This window comes from Corylus avellana, chromosome ca1 (genome assembly GCF_901000735.1).
Source record: "Corylus avellana chromosome ca1, CavTom2PMs-1.0".
Taxonomy (NCBI): Eukaryota; Viridiplantae; Streptophyta; class Magnoliopsida; order Fagales; family Betulaceae; genus Corylus; species Corylus avellana.
Window position 1 is genome coordinate 27,974,163 of NC_081541.1, and position 16,917 is coordinate 27,991,079.

Genomic DNA, 16,917 nt, shown 5'->3' on the forward strand with positions numbered 1-16,917 from the left:
GTTTTTAAAAAAATAAAAAAATAAAAAAGTTAACCAATTATGATTTAATATTTATGGAAATTTTTTTAAAGTACAAGTAAATGTAAATTTTGGATCAAATATTTTTTATTTTTCAATATGGGCTCTTTTTATAGCAATTGGGCCCAAGAAGACACTAAAAATACAAAAAAAAAAACAAAAAACAAAAACAAAAACAAAACAAAACAAAACAAAAAATGTGGGTAAAAAAAAAGCCCAAAAAGCCCTAAAGAAAGCCCAAAAAGCCAAAAAAAAAAAAAAAAAAAAAAAAAAAAAATTTGAAAAAGCAGTTAGCTGGCGGTTATCTATTTCACTAACCGCTAACCGGCGGTTCACAACGGTTGCGGTTAGTGAAATCTACTAACCGCTAAGGCGGTTACGGTTAGCGGTTATTGCCAATAACCTTTATCCGTAACCGCCTTGATACCCCTAGTGCGACAGAATACCAGTCCCAGACTTTCACCCATGTTTGTGATTATGAAGGGTGAAATGTTAGAGATAGGAAAACATGAAAGAGGACGACAGAAATTTTGGAGAGCATTGAAGAAAGGATATGTTGCAGCACGACTTAGTGGGCTACAGCGAAGAACAACAATAAAGTAGCGGATATGTAATTCTAGATCTTGAGTCTATCAATGATATGAGAATTCTTCTCAAAATATAGACTCTATCTATGATTTCAAGGAAAAATATGAAGAAAACTCACCTATGAGTAATTCTTATTCAACAGAATCAATAATAAACAACAACTGATTTCTCTGGATGCTATAAACATATTTTTATAGCCTAAAATCCTAAACCTAATAAAATATGACATAAATACCCTCAAAACCCTAAACCTAATAAAATACCAAAATAAAGACTCCAAAAACCCTAACCCTAATAAAATAACAACATAAAGTCAGTTTAGAAAATAAAACAAACTGACGGCTACGCAATCTGTATCATTCTCCCCTTGTTAGAGAGAATTCGTTCTCGAATTCAGCCGGTTCTTTCCATAGTCCTTCGGATGCCCTATCAACTCGTTCCACTCTCCCTTCCTCAAGATCAAAACAAGACAACACCTCATAATAAGTGTGATGCTCCTCATAATCGGAATACCTTGACGGTTGTTGTGAAGGCCCTACACACCACTTGGCAATACTTCAGATTTGCCATACTTCTCTCGCTCCTTTTCCCTTCCACGTGCCATGAAAATACTCAAGAATGAGTCAGCCATTGTTTCCCTTGTGAACATATAATTTTCCTCCTCTGCATAAAACTCACCATAATCTTCGTTAGGATAATTTAAAATATCTTCAACACCAAGGAAATCAACATAATCAATCTCTTCATCATTATAATTAGGTACTTCACTTGAAAAGTCTTCATCAACTTCTTCATAATTGGCGATGTCACCCGTGGGCTCTTCCTCTTCCAATTGATCATCTTCGGGGTAGAGGCCGCCAAACATAGGAGAAAACCCATCCTCTTTGTACTCGTCCTCTAGGTTGGATGCCAAAGGTCCTTCAATCGGCTCTTCCTCATGGACATCGTCATCATAGGTTGGTGGGGAATCCCAATCCATGAATCATTGCGAAGGAACTACAACATCTTCATGTCTGAACTCTTCACCAATGAATTCGGATTCCTGAAACTCTTCATCCACAGATTCTTTTTCCTCCTCCACAGAATACGGATTTGGGTTATGGATTTGTGGTTGGCAAGTAGGGATCTAATTAGCCTGTCGTGGACTCTTCGCCTCACTCCATGTTTTCCTAAATACCTATTTTTTATAAGAATTTTCTATTTTCTTTGTCACAGTCATAGACCTTTGTCTCCAATTTTGTGACTTCTGGCCCATCGTATAACTATGGGGCAAGAACGCGACCCGCACATATTTCAATAGTTTCTCCCAACTATTGATCTTCAATTTGCTTTCCCGCTTCCTAGTTTTCTTTAGTTGTTGCCACCATGCACCAACTCTTCCCCGGAATGTGTGTACCACCAAAGAGCTTCATTGTTCATCGGACACCCCGTTGAATTCAAAAACCTCTTCAACAGCCAACACCCAATCCAGAAATTCTTCGGGTTCTAGATCCCCATCGAATTTCAAAATTTTGAGTTCGAATCTACTCACCCACTGATTGGCATAAGCTTGCGCAAGGTGCTGACGTCCGTGCGTTCGACACTCTGCAAACGAGTTTCTAAATCTATTCCCATATAGTGAGGTCTTCAATTTTCTCCCTCATAACCTTGAATCGATCCTCCGTATGTTGCTAATGTTCAACGATAGATTTGCCTTCCGCCTCCGCGAATCGCGGTCTTGGTTGGCAACGATAACCGTTTGGCCCACCACTCATGTGCCGCAAGTGAATTGCCAGTTGCTCCTTACTGTCTCCGTGCGCACGTGCACCTCGTTCATGTCTGCACAACGGTCACTCCTCCCCATTCATGGAAAGTAATTGAGCTCTGATACCAACTGATGCAGTGCGGCTTAGTGGGCTGCAGCAAAGAACAACAATAAAGCAGCAAATATGTAATTCTAGATCTTGAGTCTATTAATGATCTGAGAATTCTTCTCAAAATATAGAGTCTATCTATGATTTAAAGGAAAAATATGAAGAAAACTCACCTATGAGTAATTCTTATTCAACAAAATCAATAATAAACAACAACTGATTTCTCTGGAGGTTATAAGCATATATTTATAGCCTAAAATCCTAAACCTAATAAAATATGACATAAATACCCCCAAAACTCTAAACCTAATAAAATAACGAAATAAAGACTCCCAAAACCCTAACCCTAATAAAATAACAACATAAAGTCAGTTTAGAAAATAAAACAAACTGACGGCTTCGCAATCTACATCAGGATATATTGATGCTGATGATTAGGTGTATGTACCTAGGGAAGCAAGCAGATGATCATCATCATCGACATGCATGCATTTAGCATGATTTACTTTATATGGATTAAACTAGAATAAAGGGTCTTATGTGTTTTATTCATTTGAATGATTTAAGGGATTTTTTTTTTTTTTTTTCATTTCTATGACTTACTTCGTTTTTTAGGCATATTTTGGAAGTGTTTTTTTTTTTTTTAAAGCAAAAGAAGGCAAAATTTTATTTATCAGAAATTCATACTAATTTTCTATTAATGCTTTAATAATCAAAATCAATGTTTTTTCTTATATTTTTTCCCTTTATACTTCTTTTGATTTTAAATTAATCATATCAGAACACAATTTTAATATGTTTTAATTTATATATATTAAACTAAAATTAAGGGTCTTATGTTTTAATTCATTTGATCGTTTTATAGGTTTTTTTTCTTTTGTAAGATTTACTCGGATTTTCAGGTATATTTTTCAAAATGTTTTTTATGCTTTTGAAAGCAAAGAAGATTAAAATATATTTGATTGTTATGCAGAAAATGAATATAAACGCTTGGAGAGCACCTAACATTCCTTAAACGCTTTGGAAACACCATAGCGATAATTAAGCATTGAATATGATGTGAGTCATTGGGAGGATTATTTGATTGCATTGATTGAAAGATTTTTTTTTCTTTTATTTTGTTGTGTACATTTTCTAATGGCTCAAAATTATATGGATATGTATCACATCAATAATATTAAAGATCCTTGCTAACATTCTATTAATACTTTTATAATCATATGCAATCCAAGTTTTCTGTCTCCTTTTTTTTTTTTTTTTTTCTTTATGATAGGAACGAAGATTTTAACATGTTTTAATTTATATGGATTAAACTAAAATTAAGGGCCTTGTGATAGTAAAATTTTATGCAATTTATACATCTATACAATGTTCTGTGTAAATTGTAATTGTGTGTCACTATATTGAGTAATATACTGATGTATAACATTTAGTATGTCTTTTTATTTAAAGAGACATGATATATTTTTTTACAACTTATAATGAAAAGTACAATAGAAAATCCTAGTAAAAAAAAATTAAATTAAATTATAATGAAGAATCCCATGTAAAGCATTGGTTATGCGGTAGTTATCAATAATACAAGCTTCTTTATATATATGCTCCAAATAATACAACATATCTAATTACTGGCCTTACAACACACCATATTTGATAATTGGCCTTATTGTACACAATACAAGCTTCTTAACACAATGGACATGTATCTTAATTAAGAGGCCTTATTGTTGATAATACAAGCTTCTGTGATACAAATACACGCGGGTCTGATTATTGGCCTTATAACACATATGATAGTTGGCCTTATTGTGGATAATGCAAGCTTCTGATCGAACGATTATGACATATATTATAAGTGGCTTGAATGTTCACACCGAGCTAGCCAGTGCCGATGTGGGTGCCAGACAAGTGTTGTTGCAGATGAAAGTGTTGGTGTTGGTGTTGGTGCTGGTGATGGTACTAGTGACAGTGCCGGTGACGGTGCCGACACCGGTGGCGGTGGAGGTGGAGGTGCCGGTGCCGGTGGTGGTGCCATTGCCAGTGTCGGTGGAGTCAGCGATGCTGATGTCAGTGCCGTTGCCGATGTCAGCCTGCTCAGGTCCGAGAATTGGCCATGCTCCAGAAGCTGCAATAGCAATAAGAATTACAAGTGACAAGTTAGAATGATTAATGAAGACTTACAAATTCAAATAGGAAGAGTTTGAGTTCAATAAAAGATGAGGTAAAAGTAAAACCCTTGATTTACACCTTCAAATTACATGTTGACACGTACGGCAACATTTAAAAAATAGCAAATATGCTCTAGCACACCTAATAATTATCTTAAAACAGTTACCGCCACACTATAAACAAGTTAGAAGGGGTGGGGATGAGCTATCCGGCCCAAAGTCATTAGGGTGATTCGACCACCCAGCTCGGTCAGGAGACCTTTGGAGGTGATTGAGCTAACTTTGCATCACAGACTCATATATACCTTACAAGTAATTAGCATTAAACATACATAACAAGTGAGAATTAATATGGACGATGCATGCACATATCAAAACAGAGACACGTGTATGTGACAAAAAAAAAAAAAACCTCATATATATGCTTCAAAGGCAAATTGTACGTAGATGCATGATTTAGGAAAGATATAAACATACTAACCTGCTCCTGAAAGAGTCCCATCTCTATCGCCGCCCACATGCCATGCATAGTAACCAAGCAATCCCTTTCCCCTAGCATATTCAACCTTAGCTCTGATACTCTGAATATCATTATAACCAATCCAAGTATTCCCAGCACTGAAATAGTCTACAACATATTCGTCACTATGATCATGTCTGCCACCTGGGTGTTTCTCTATGAAATACTTGATTTGGTTATAAGGTAAGGTCCCATCTGAGTCATTAATATATACTTTATCACTTTGAGCCGGTCCAGCAGCCGCCACAAATATTTCTCGGTTATTTTCATTTACTAGGCGCCATAAAATGGAAGGCCAAGGACAATTTTATTGGCGGGCATAGTTGTTGCAAGCCAAGCACTGACGACGTTATGCCCACAAGGGGGGGTTTCTGCATTGATTTGTGGACTGCGCAATGCAGCAAAGGTCCAGTTCTATTCCCTGACAGAGCGGGGTTATAGAAGTCATACGCCACTACATTGATCCAGTCCAACTTCCTTGCAATCTGATTAACGGGATATGTGACTGTGGGCAACGTCGACGACGTGTAATTGACCGCTGCGACTAGAAGCAACCGGTCATTTCCAGTCAGCTCGGACTCTTTGTCAACAGCTGCACGCCATTCATCGAGGAGAGAGCCAAGGTTGGTCATGTCGGCCGCTGTTGAGGGTACAGCCAGTGGAGGCTAAGGCCATGGAAGTCGTTAGACCTTGCTAGCTTTATTGAGGAATCTATGAATGATTTGCGGGTACTAAGTTGGCTAGCCATTAAAGCAAAGGTAGCACCAGAGAATCCACCGATGGATAAAAGGGTTTTGACCTTCTTGTTTGTATTTTGCACGGATTGGGTGAAGGTTGAGAACCACTCCCTATATTCGTCAGGAAAGGTGACTTCATAGGTGTTGGGTTTGACATCCGCAAAGGCAGCAAAAAGATGGGTGAAAAGCTGGGAAGGTATGCTAGGCACCGGGATTGGGAAGTCACTGTGGCAATACCAGTATCCGGCTTTCACCGGGGGAATAACAGCCGCAATAGCAGTATTAGAGCGAGCTATTGAAGGGAAGGTGATGAGAAATGCTATAATGCATTTTCCCCACCATCTGCCCACCATCTCTGTAACTTGCTCTAGGCTAATAGCTATGAGAATGAGATATTGCTTGGAGTTTTAAGAGAATTCAAGCCTAGATATATATAGGTTGCTTGGAGTTTTCAGAAGAGAATGCAAGCCTATATATAGGCAGTAGGCTTTCCTAGCTTTTACCTCCTCTCTTTTTTTCCTCTTGGAGTAATTTACTTGCTTACTAGCTAGTAAATTATCTGATTGATTATTGTTGGTTGCTCCATTAATTAATCGCCGCATTGTAGGGTCAGGAATTAAGAATCTGTGGCTAGCGTCACACTTCCGTGACGCATTGTCATGATCAGTTTCTATCAACAAGCTTATTAGTGCAAAGGCATACATGAGAGGAAAGGCGTGTTGAACAAGCCAAACATTTGGAATTTATTTATTTTTTACATGTCCTCACAAGAGAAATAAGATTTAAACTTGTGACTTCCGCTTTATAAGTCATGGCCCCCAACCGATTGAGCTACTCCTTTATAATGCACCGAAATAAATATATACATTTTTTCAATAAATCTTGTATTACAAACCAACACCCAAATTATAATTAACATTATTTATTGTAATCTCATAAAATAAACAAACTGATTTCCCCATAAATAACTTTGATATTGTACCCATCTTCTGAATTCCAAACATTCAAGTATCTCAATGGAACATTTAATGTATTCCCAATGGGTAGCTATCAAGATATATCTACCAAGACCTACCCATAAAAACTGCAACCTTCGTCAATAGCTTCAACAACAATTTTCATCCAACAAATCTGTAAAAGCAAATATACACGTTTCATCAGATAATTTTAAATGAGTTATTATAGTGTACGTATATGCACTACTAATTTGATCAGCTTTTTCTTCCCATCTTTTGCTCGTTGGAGTCTCTTTCTGATCCAGTGGAATACGATTGCGTCCTCGATCTTCAACCAAATCATACCACGTGTCTAATAAATATATATTATTTTGAGACATGAGTCACATGACCAATACCTAATTGTATGTACCTTACAATTAATTAAATGCCCTATAGCACCCAACTACGGACCGGGATCCCCGGCAATGGCCTTAAAATTGCCCATCCCAAATTTTATTAATCTGAACCGTTCAATGTCATCTAAGGGCCACCATCAAGCCACCTATCCCACTATAAGTAAATTAATAAAATATTATTTACATTTTAAAAAATAAATGTAAAATAAAATAATAAACAAATAAAATATTATTTACACCCTCCTCCCTCCCAAAACTTAGTCTCCAGCGAACCCATCTTCGACGCCGGCCCCGTAAACTCATGCCGGCCATAACCGCGCGTCGATGCTGAGTCCGACACCGACAGCCCGCAATAGCCCCATCCAAAACCATCCCAATCCAACTCATCTCTTCCTTAAACACTAGCAAATGAAACAGAGCTGGCAACACAAAGCGCAGAACAATACACACGCTACTCCCAACCAGGGACAAGAAATCTGCAAAGTTAGGCACCAACAAAGCTATCAAGCTCACTCCCAAAATTACCACCACCTCTGCCACATGCAGTACCTAGAGCCACAGAACCGCCGCTCAATCACCTCATAGACCAGGTTCATCATCAGCGGCAAGGTGAATAACAGGTTCACACACAGCCCCAACTGGACTAAAGTGCTAATCCATGCTTGGCCGAGATTGGTGGTGATTATGTCTTTGGTTTCTTCACCAAAAGCAAAGTAACCCAGAACTCCAAATGATCCGTATAGCAGAGAAATGAAAGCCATACACAATCCCAAGACCTTTCTAAACTTGTCCTTGTCTTTGGCTTTTGATTCCAAAGGCAAAATCATTCTGATCCCTTCAAATGCATAGACAGCCACACCCAGACCGTAAAGGAAAACAGATAAACCCCCAAAGGCCTGCAAAGCAGGTTTGCGCTGAAGAAAAAGCGAGACGTCCTCCACCATCACCACTCCCATGGCTCCCAAATCGACTACATCAGCGAAAATACTCAAGGGAGCCAAATGGGTCAGCGTGGGAATCCTGCCTGGACGATATAACCGTCGGTGTCGGACTGGGCGTCGACGGTTATGGCCGGCATTGAGTTTACGGGGCCGGCGTTGAAGATGGGTTCGCCGGAGACTGGGTTTTGGGAGGGAGGAGGGTGTAAATAATATTTTATTTGTTTATTATTTTATTTTACATTTATTTTTTAAAATGTAAATAAATTTACTTATAGTGGGACAGGTGGCTTGATGGTAGCCCTTAGATGACATTGAGTGGTTCAAATTTATAAAATTTGGGATGGGCAATTTTGAGGCCATTGCCGGGGATCCGGTCCCCCAACTACAGCTTTGTCCTATACATGGCCAATCTTTTCTATTTCCGTAGCTCTAGTTTTCAAAAATCATTATATAGACCGGAAAGCTAAAATATTTCATAAAGAAGATCAATGATTCGCATTTGATGAGTCCTAAAAATGTTATATTTAGAGTTTCATACCACGAATTGGAGAAGGTTTGGTGGCGTTGGAAAACTAGTGCAAATATCTAAAAAGTCATGTTCACGAGATTCAACTAATTCCAGTGTTTATTAGGTCAAACCGAGCCATAGAGAGAAGACTACAAAGCTAGGCAGAATGGTTCGTGCACAATCTCGTTCGGGCGAGATTGCAGCCGAGGAACAACCAGAGAAGCTTGTCCACAACCTTGTTCGGACAAGATTGCAGATAAGAGATCATTGGGAGTCACAGAGTTATCACAATGTTCAATACCATGATTATGAATATATTTACTCAATTTGCTAACAACATATACAATAGCAAGGCATGGTCAATTTGTAAAAATATCTAGCTACCAATGATTTGTGCATATTTTTTCTTGTAAAATCACCATCACCATCACCATCACCATTATTCTTAACCAAGTATATTTTTGAATCATTTGGTGTAGACATAGGTGAATAATAAAAGTGCTAAAATCTTTTAAACATCTTTTCATCATAATATGTATTAGATAAAATAATGCAATCACTATCTCTAATAATTTTAATGTCCAACATAACATTAACTTTACTATGTTTTTCATATCAAAATTAGATGCAAAAAATAATCTAGCTTCATGCACAACATTAATGTTAGTTCAAAACATAAACAAGTCATCAATATATCAAAAACAAATAATGACACATTCATTATTGTAAAACTTGTTATGCATTTACTTATACCATTAATCAAATATGCATTAGACAACATCACCTTGTCAAACATTTCATGCCACTTTTTAGGAGCTTACTTTAGTCCATACAAGAATTTCACCATTTTGTACACTTTATAGTCTTGACTAGGAATTACCACTCCCTCGGGCTGCTCCATATAAACTCTTCATTATTTAGAAAGCAACTTTGACATCCATTTGATGTTCAACAAATTTATATATAAGCAATGGCAAATAATATTCCAATAGATACAATTTTAGTAACCGAAAAATAAGTATCAAATAATCAACATCTTGCATTTACTTGTAGCTTTTAGCTACCAAGTCTACCATGTACTTATCTTTTGTATCATCCGGTTTAAGCTTCTTCTTAAACATCTATACATAACCAATTGATTTGGTCTTAGGTTAGACACTTAGAGAGTTCTAAAGCATGGTTAGACATAATTTATTATAATTCATTATTTATAGTTCTAACCAAAAAAATGCATCAAATAGAGATTTAATTGCTTCATCATAATATGTTAAATCATCATCAACAATATAAGCAATAAAATCATTACTGAGATTCCTTCCATTCTAGCTCTCTTGCTTTATCTCAATTCTTACAGATCATCAACAATTTATTAGAAGCAACATAAAATTCATGAAATAATTTTTCCTTATTTTTTAAAAGAAACATATGCTCAAGGAAAATAACATTTTTAGATTCAATAATAGTATTGTAATCTAAAACATCACTCTTGATAATAAGGAATCTATAACATGAACTATTACAAGCAAAACCAATAAAATCATAATCATATGTTTTAAAACCAAGTTTCCTCATTTTAAGTTTGGGTAACATAACATTTGTCAAATACTCTCACACTTTGAGGTTTTTCCAAACAATGCTTATGAATGTGACAGACAAAATAATGGCTTCCCTACATACTTTGGTAGATATCCTAAAAATTAACAATTATAATATTCATCATTTATTCAAATGTTCTAATTTCGACTACTCCTTTATATTCTGGTTTCTTTTCATTTCCTTGATGTAGCCAAAAGTTACTTGTACAAATATATCGTACCAAATATTAATGGAATAAACCAAGTAAACACAATAAAACAAAATTCTATTAATTACTCACAAGTGCTTTAAGAAATGACTTCTATGAGCCTATCATTCTGTACGTTTGATGCACGAAAAAATTGAGAAAATTGTTATTTTAATTAAGTATGTGTGTTTTAATTTTCATTTTAAATAAGGATTGGGTTTTTTCTTTCCCATTAGGATTTGTTTTCATTTTCCTTGTTAAATTAGAAGGTGCCTAGCCTATATAAAGACATCTAGTCTTTGTTATTTTTCAATTCAATTTGAACTATCAATTAAATTTAAGTCTTTTAGAGTTATTTCTATGTTTGCTTATTTGGGGCAATTAGGATCTTTTTCTTCCCTATTTGTTATTTTCTCTCTTCCGGCACCTAATCTTTGTTATTTTTCAATTCAGTTTGAACTATCTTATAAATTTAAGTCTTTCAGAATTATTTCTCTATTTACTGGTTTGGGGCAATTAGGGTATTTCTCTTCCCTATTTGTTATTTTCTCTTTTCTTGAATTCCCTTTTCAATTTTCAATTCTTAGTTTCTGTTGTTATCATACGCTGTCAGAGCACTCTTAGTTGTGCCCGACATCATTTGTATATCACAATGTTGGTAGGGAAAGGGTTATGGCAGCACTTGATGTGTTCCGATTTTAAGCTTCATTTGCAAAGCTTAATGAATAAACTATATATTACTTTGAAAATGCTACACTTCTCAAATTTTCTCTCTATATATTAGTTCCTAAATGATGTGTTATTATCTTCTAAAATTTATTATTTTGAAAAATGTGTTATCATTTTTCAAGATGATGACACATCACTTAAGAATCAACTTTTAAAAAAAGAAAATTGGTAAGTATAACATTTCTCATATATATAAAGATTCTAAGGGGGTTTAGAAAAGAGATAGGTCAAGACTGAAGACCATTGTTTTGGTCTTGTGAGTTTAGAGACAGCCTTATTATGTTGCGGAAAATCATGTTTTTAGTTTTTAATCATTGTGACTTTTTTCGTCTTTAATGTCAACAACAATCATATCTTATAATGTTGATAGCTAGCTAAGTTATTATTGAAGTGTACTTTGCGCGCTGTTCATTGTTTTTCTGTTGATATTTTTTGCTCAATCCCTTTTTTTAACTTACAAATGCTGGATAGGATGGTAAATTTAATTAGTAGAGTTTTGTTCAGATTGCATCTCAGCAATATTGTTTCTAGCTTGTGGTTTCAGTTTGCCCTCATGATTTGTATATTTGCAAGAGTTGGCCAGGTGATAACCAATGGAGAGGACCAATAGCATGTCTCTACTGGAAATGAGATGGAGTGGGTTAGTTGGTGGAATCAATGAGTGGTGGAGAAATGAGTAATTTTGGGTGATTAAATATTGGAGAGGTTTCTGCACATCTTTTTGCTGTGTTCCAAGAGTTGTCGAAGGTTTTATACAAACTTCCAGGGTTTCAACACATTATATTTATGCTACAAGTTTTTCTTGTGTTCCCTCAAAATTGATGTGCCTTTTAAAATTACCATTAGATCAAAATCTAATAATAATTAATTACAAATTCAATGATAATTTTCAAAACCATATTAATTTCGACAAAACACGAATGAGACAAAAGGAAGACATATATTTAGCATTACTCCTCATAAATGCCTAATATAATTTGGTGGTTGTGTAAATAATGAATGTTTGTTAAGACAGATAGACTTCCTTTTGTTAAAAAAATGCAAGACCGCCTAAAAGTTAGAGCATAAACAAGTACCTAGAATGAGATAACAATAAACCTAAAAGATTAGGTTAAAAAAAAAAAAAAAAAACTCAGCTAAAGACCAATTAAGAGAAGAATCATGCATTGACAAAAACGAAAAAGAAGTCATGACAAAAGAATACCAAAAAGGCAGCCAAAAGTTTCTAGCCATGCATATTGCTTATCAAATTGAAAAATCTAAAGTGAAATGATATTGAAGCACTTACTCATGAAAAACGCTTTTCATTTAAGAAAGCAACCATAAACTAACCAACCATAAAATACATTCTGCAAAACATCAATTTGTAAAACCTAGATGGAACACAAGCATAATCTAAAAAACCTGAAATACTACAAAACAAATTAAATTTAAATAAACATAGAACACCATCAAAATTTAAGATGCACCATCAAGTGCAGCTAACTCACAAAAGATTATAGTAATTAGATGGTACAACAGGTTATATTATCAATAAAATAAGCTTAAACAAGGAAAAACAAAATAGATATCTCATTGAGGAAAATGACATACTTATACACATGTTGGACAATCCTAAGATTAATCTCACCTTGGTGAGGTTGAATATACTACTACTTTTATTGAACGGATAAATGCTTTGCATTGTCTCAGGTTTGTAAAAAGATTGAGAGAGAGAGAGAGAGAGAGAGAGAGAGAGAGAGAGCAGTCACCACCTTTCCAGTTAGTTCTGTTGTACCTGAGAAAAATTTGGTTCAAAGAACATGTTTTGCTTGAAATCCATGTTCAAAACAGGATCTATAAAATACTAATAGATATTACACTCGCAATTTTGTCCAACCTCTAACCATGTTTCACGTTAACCTGTCTAATTTCTTTCTTCTCTCTTTTTTTTTTGTTGGTGAGCGATCGATCATGTCTAATTCAAGAAAACCAAACTCAGTCAAAATATTATTGTCTAGAAAGCATACACAAACAACTTCAGAAGATGGCAATGAGTGCTAACCTAGATAATTTATCCTTTTCCCAAAAAGGAAAAGACACAAAATTAACATAATTTAGGGTCCAATCAGATAATGTGGGCTTTGATATCAAGAAAATAGTTTAACCATGACTGGTTAGAGCCAGGTTATCAATATGTAACAGGGATAATCCCCTTAGCTTAACCAAAGGGTTGCCTCTCTTTGGCACTTTTCAGCCATCCTTTGCACTTACTAGAAAAGGAAAAGAGGGAGGGGGGAAGGACAGGCGGATAGAAACAAGACTTACAAAGTAAACAGTCAATTGCTTAAAAGATTTACCTTGAAGACAGAAAAACTTGGCAGGATCAGAAACCAGAAGGGATGAATTACTCGCAAATAATATAGAGTAGAATATATGCCTACAGAAATTATTTTTCAGCATTTGGTAGGTATGCCTACAAAATTCCAGCCAAACTGAATAAGCTGGAAGCCTTAAAGAAAACCAAAAGGCAATCTATATAATATTGCAGAAGTTCATGACTCCTGGGCTTATTTTTTTCCAGACCTTATGATTTGGCCACCCTTGTAGCCAAGCTGGATCAATCAATAGATGTGTGTATGTGTGTGATATATGAAGAAATGGCATTCATCGGATTGTCTTCAAGGGATGTGCCAAGATGCAGCAATAGAATTTGATATAAAATAAATAGATGAATGAAGAACAATGACTATGTAAACCAATTATCATATTAATGAAGTCATGGTACCATGACTAAAAAACTGTTTTAGTAGCACTTCTTATGGTTACGATTTTCCAGTGGTACTGCATTCCAATCCTCTGCTGAAAACCTTTTCCCTTCAGTTTTTGCCACTCATTTTCAGATGGGAAGGTGATATGCAGCGATGAAAGCTGGGACTGTAAAACATATAAAATAACCTTAAGTAACCAGGGCAACAAAACTCAAAGCAAGTAATCAATTCTTGAGTGGATCACAATCCAAAGGTAGAAAAAACCATAGAAGTGCTCTTTACTTATCTAAATATCTTAGTGAGGAAATCTCATAATGCAGTTCCAATCTTTTCGCCTTGAAACACAATTTGTGCTTTGATATTTATAATTGTGTAGATCACAATCATAAGATTAGCTACCATTTTGTGCTTTGATATTTAGATAAGCCCTTCTTTTTTTTTTCTACTTATCACTTATGAGATTGTGTTTCAAGGCGAAAAGATTGCAACTGTATTATGAGATTTCCTCACTAAGATATCAGATCTTTTACTCTTTAATAATCATTTTCCACCTCTAGTAAGTAGAGACAAAAATCAGAGGAACCCTTTGCTTACCTCAGCAGAGCACCTGCAAAGCATTTCTCAGTTTCTTCTCTCCCTGCAGAATTAAACCAAAAAAAAAAAAAAAAAAAGGGAAATTTTACGTTGTGTTTGTGTGTAATTTGAACAAATGTTACACCACTCAATAACTTTTTATTATAACAATACTTTGCAAAGCCACATTATTAGATTAAATATCCTCTCAAGGTTTATCATGCAAACCAGATTTCACAACAACTTGATTTTTTTGTATTCTTAGCACTAATCTAGAAAATAAAAGGAAATGATATATCTGATTTAGACACAAAAATAAAAAGTCACGTTGTTTCATGAGTCCCACATGGATACAAGTGGAGGAATTTTTCAGTTACCAACTCCCACAATAATGTGTCTCATTTTTTCTCAGAGTTAGTGAAACAACTTCTTTAGTCAAAATAAGTTTGCAATAGATAGAGAGCAGAGCTATATAAAATAGATTAGCATGAACAAAGTGATGTATGAAAATAAAGAACCATTTGATAAATCCAACACCTTGGCCGCTAGATCCTTCAGAGCAGAGACCATAATGTCAAAAACTTGATCTTTGAAAGGGGTATTACGAAGTAAAATTCTTGGACCAGTTACTGGAGTTAAAGGTACACAGCATTGCAACTTTGGATAATAGCTTGCCCCAAAACTGTAGTACGCATCAGCCCAAGAATGATCAAAAACAAATTCACCATAGGAATGGCTGCAGATAGAAATAAAAGCAGATTATCATCAGGAAGGAGATAATATAAGGAATTTTAGAACAAAGTACATCAGAACTTGTTGTACACCAGGTTTGCTCGACAGAGGTAGGTACACGAAGTGATCCTTGAGGGGTTCACTGTCATTAAAAAAAAAAAAAAAAAAGAACTTGCTGTGTTAACAAAATAGCAGATGCTAAACCTTTAAAGATAGAGTGGAACAACACCTAAAATATTTTCTCATTCATCCTTAGCAATTATGTGACGCGGCATCCATCCAGTTTCCTGAAACAAAATTTAAGCTAATAATTGATACAACAGTCAAATCTTCAGTTCATTCACATCAAACACATGGTTAAAGACATATAATATTAACGGAGATATCTGAAGGATCATCGATAGAGAATTTGTTTTTTTTTTTTAAATGATTACTCACAATCTTTCACATGAAAATGAAGTTATGGTATTTTCCCCACAAATAAAGCAAAACCTTCCACATTTTCAGTAACATGAACAAGGAGGAAGTGAAAACCGCCACAAAGAACAACTGTATAAGCAAACACACACACAAAATAAACTATTGACCATTCAATTTAACTCTTGAGTTAAAAAGGACAGAGAATATTCATTTCAAGTGCTAGGTGAGCGCCGATTGCAGAGTCCCGCACCCCTCCATAATCTAGTCTTCGTAGGTAATGGAACTAGCATTCCATTTATTTTCCTTTTTTCTTATTTTTAGTTTTAGTTTTTTTTTTTTCCGGTTATAATTTTAAGAATTTTTTTAATTTTATAAAAGGCATTTTTGTCATTGGAAATATTTAAAGAGATATGAACCCTTTTGGTAGTTTGGAGAAAAATTGTTACATTAATAATAAAATAATAATTTGATGAGATATGTATTTTTTTCTAAACTTCTTCTACTTATTTTGTCTGAGTTGTTAGACATGTTGCAGGGAGATTGTTGGGGTCAATTATTTCGAGATACCCAGAATGCTGAGCTCATCTTCTTGGGATTGGTGGGCTTTGCAATCCTCCGGCTCTTTGTTGGGCTCAATTATTTGGATTCTCTCAGATTTTTTAGACAATCTTATAGCAATTCAGCTAACCTAAATGCAAGAGATTAACCAATGAAACCACATTCATGAGGTTCACGCATATTTTATCTTCTTTTAAGAGAAATGCTATGGATCAATAAATTTTTTATATTTTACACATATTCTTTTACAGTTAACAATTAGATTTATAGATTTATATAAACCCCATAAATCTAGTAATTGATTGTAGTGGAATATAAGCTAAATATAGAAAATTTATTGATCCATATTATTTCTCTTCAAAAAAATCAAGCATGTGCCGAATGATATTGAAACACCCAGAGAACTTTGTCAGTATTACATAGAATTGAATCACTAGGTAGCTAATCTCTAGATTGAGAATTAGGATCCTCTCCAGTTCATTTGAACTGGATAATATCCAGTTAATTATATTATAAGGGCATTTTTGTCCCTTCAAAAAGTGAAAAAACAAAAATACTCTTACAATATAACTAACGGAATATTATCCAATTCAAATAAAATTGAGAGGATCTTGTTCCCTAGATTGAAGGATTATAGTTTCTTATAAGTAATGGTTTGAATTGCACGCAATCCAAAAAATCTACG

The 16,917-nt window shown here is 34.9% G+C and overlaps 2 pseudogenes; both read right to left on the reverse strand.

Moving 5' to 3' along the window:
* Nucleotides 1-4,327: 4,327 nt before the first annotated feature.
* On the reverse strand, nt 4,328-6,237 carry LOC132168765 (class V chitinase-like; annotated as a pseudogene).
* Nucleotides 6,238-6,955: 718 nt separating this feature from the next.
* On the reverse strand, nt 6,956-15,500 carry LOC132168774 (amino acid transporter AVT3B-like; annotated as a pseudogene).
* Nucleotides 15,501-16,917: the final 1,417 nt, after the last annotated feature.